The sequence below is a fragment of the Helianthus annuus genome, chromosome 14 (genome assembly GCF_002127325.2).
Source record: "Helianthus annuus cultivar XRQ/B chromosome 14, HanXRQr2.0-SUNRISE, whole genome shotgun sequence".
In the NCBI taxonomy this organism is placed as follows: Eukaryota; Viridiplantae; Streptophyta; class Magnoliopsida; order Asterales; family Asteraceae; genus Helianthus; species Helianthus annuus.
The window spans coordinates 89,079,122-89,082,168 of record NC_035446.2 but is presented as its reverse complement, the minus strand read 5'-3'; positions in this window follow the sequence as shown (position 1 = coordinate 89,082,168).

The window sequence follows — 3,047 nt, the reverse complement described above, 5'->3', positions numbered from 1 at the left end:
GTCGTCATCTGGACACCGAACCCCACTTACTCGCCAAGAAAAGAGAGACAAGCGTCTCGCTGCTATCATCGCCAAGCAAGTGGCAAAATTTGTGAGCGAGGTGTATGAAAACGTCAGCAAATCGTCTGAGGAGTCGCGAACCGATGCTCCTAAAGATGCTAACAAGACTGTTTTCAGCTTGAAACAGTTTAAGGCATGCGGACCAAAAGAGTTTACCGGAGAAGATGGCCCTACCGCCATGTTTCAATGGTTTGATTCGGTTGAAGTCACTCTGCGCCAAAGCGGCTGTCCTGAAAATCTCCGTACCCTCAATGCGATCGGTGTCTTCGAGTCCCGAGCTTTAGCTAGTAGACGGCCGAACGAAACAAACGCGGGAATGATGCAGCTTATGAGCTGACTTGGGAAGAGCTGAAGGCCATCATAATGGACGAATTCTGCCCTCCCCATGAACGCCAAAAGCTGGAGGACGAGTTTTGGAACATCAAGCAGAAGGACGGAGACAACGCTGCTTTAACTGCTCGCTTCAAGCGGCTTAGCATTATCTGTCCCGATCAAGTCAAGACGCCAGACATGGCCATCAAGAAGTACATTCGAGCTCTACCTGATTGTGTTGCCGACTTTGTTCATGCCGCCAAGACGTCATCAATCGAAGAGACTTACTTGCTTGCCGCCGAGATCAATGACAAGTGGGTGAAGTATGGTTTCTGGGATAAGCCATCCAAGTCTCTGCATCAAGCTACTACTGCACCAACCGCGACTCCACTGCTCAGCCCTCCAAGTCATCACGCCGAAAGAAGAAGCACAACAATAGCAGCTCCAGCAAGAACTGTGTTGTCACAACAACTGTTGCCCCTCTGCAAGCCGTACAGGCTCAGCAGCAGTCTCATCACCGACCAGCTCCAGTGACCAATGCACCGCCAGCAAAGCGTGCTTACACAGGTCCCCACCCACTCTGCCCAACATGCTCATATCATCATCCAGTGGGAATCGCCTGTCGTTTCTGCGCTCGCTGCAATCTCTACGGTCATTTCACTGCGAACTGCCGCTATGGTCCCCGAAACAACGCAGCTCCTGCCGCCGCTCATCAAGCTCTACTCCCAGCCCCTCAAGGCCAACCCGCAGCTCAAGCACCCGCGGTTAATGCTCGAGTCTGCTTTGCATGTGGTGATCCTAACCATTTTGCAAACATGTGCCCGAATAGGGTGGTGAAACAAGAGCCCCAGCAGCAGCAGCCTCAGCAGCAGCAACAAGCAGCCCGTGCCAGAACCTTCAACATCAATGCCAGTCAGGCCCCGACTGACAACAATGTGGTTAATGGTACGTTCCTTGTTAATGGTATTTATGCATCATGTTTGTTTGATACTGGAGCCGATAACTCCTTTGTGTCATTTGAATTCGAGAAGCTCATTAGTCGTAAGCGCTCTTATATCCCCTCGTCATTCGAAGTCGAAGTCGCTACTAGAAGAACTGTCGCCGTTAACTCTGTTCTCCGTGATTGTACTCTCGAGCTCAACAATCACATCTTCAAAATCGACCTTATTCCTATGCAACTCGGAAGTTTCGACATCATAGTAGGCATGGACTTTCTTCGCGAAAATCATGCTGAAGTTGTGTGCTTTGATAAAATGATTCGATTCTCGCTCGCGAATGGTGATCTATTATGTGTATACGGCGAAACAGCTTCGAAAGGTCTCAAGCTCATGTCGTGCATCCAAGCTAGCAAGTATCTCCGCAAGGAATACAGAGCTTTCTTAGCCAACATTGTAGTAGCGGAGAAGGAAAAGAAAAAGAAGGCCGAAGTTAAAGACGTACCAGTGGTTCGTGAATTTCCTCAGGTGTTCCCTGATGATCTTCCTGGACTACCGCCAAGTCGTGATATCAACTTTCGTATCGACCTCATTCCTGGAGCTAACCCTGTTGCCAAAGCCCCTTATCGACTCGCTCCATCCGAAATGAGGGAACTTTCAAACCAACTCCAGGAGTTACTTGAAAAAGGCTTTATTCGCCCGAGCACTTCTCCTTGGGGCGCACCAGTCCTTTCGTTAAAAAGAAGGATGGGTCGTTCAGGATGTGCATCGATTATCGAGAGTTGAACAAATTAACCATCAAGAACCGTTACCCTCTACCTCGAATCGATGACTTATTTGATCAGCTGCAAGGTGCCAAGTATTTCTCGAAGATCGATCTACGTTCAGGCTATCATCAATTGCGCATTCAAGAGGAAGACATCCCCAAAACCGCTTTTCGAACTCGATATGGCCATTATGAATTCGTTGTTATGCCTTTTGGTTTAACTAACGCACCCGCGATTTTCATGGATCTGATGAATCGCGTGTGTAAGCCATTTCTAGACCGTTTCGTCATCGTGTTCATCGACGATGTCTTGATCTATTCCAAATCGAAAGCCGAACACGCACAACATCTACGTTTGGTTCTCGAGCTACTCCAGGGGAATCAACTCTACGCCAAGTTCTCCAAGTGCGAACTCTGGCTAGAGGAGGTTCAATTTCTGGGTCACATCCTTAATAGTCAAGGTATTCATGTCGATCCCGCGAAGATTGAAGCAGTTAAGAGCTGGATTACGCCTAAGAACCCGTCCGAAGTTCGTTCTTTTCTCGGACTAGCGGGCTATTATCGACGGTTTATCGAAGGATTCTCTAAGATCGCTGTGCCGCTTACCTCCCTTACCCATAAAGACAAGCCTTTTGTTTAGGGAACCGAACAAGAGTCTACCTTTCAAACCCTCAAACATATGCTTTGCAATGCTCCTGTTCTCACGTTGCCCGACGGAAATGACGATTTCATTGTCTATTGTGATGCTTCCAACCTTGGTCTTGGCTGTGTCCTCATGCAACGAGACAAGGTTATAGCTTACGCATCTCGTCAGCTCAAAATCCATGAGAACTATACAACCCGTGATCTCGAGCTAGGCGCAATTGTTTTTGCAATGAAGATTTGGCGACACTACCTGTATGGTACCAAGTGTATGATCTTCACCGATCACAGGAGTTTACAACACATCTTTAATCAGAAAGAACTTAACATGC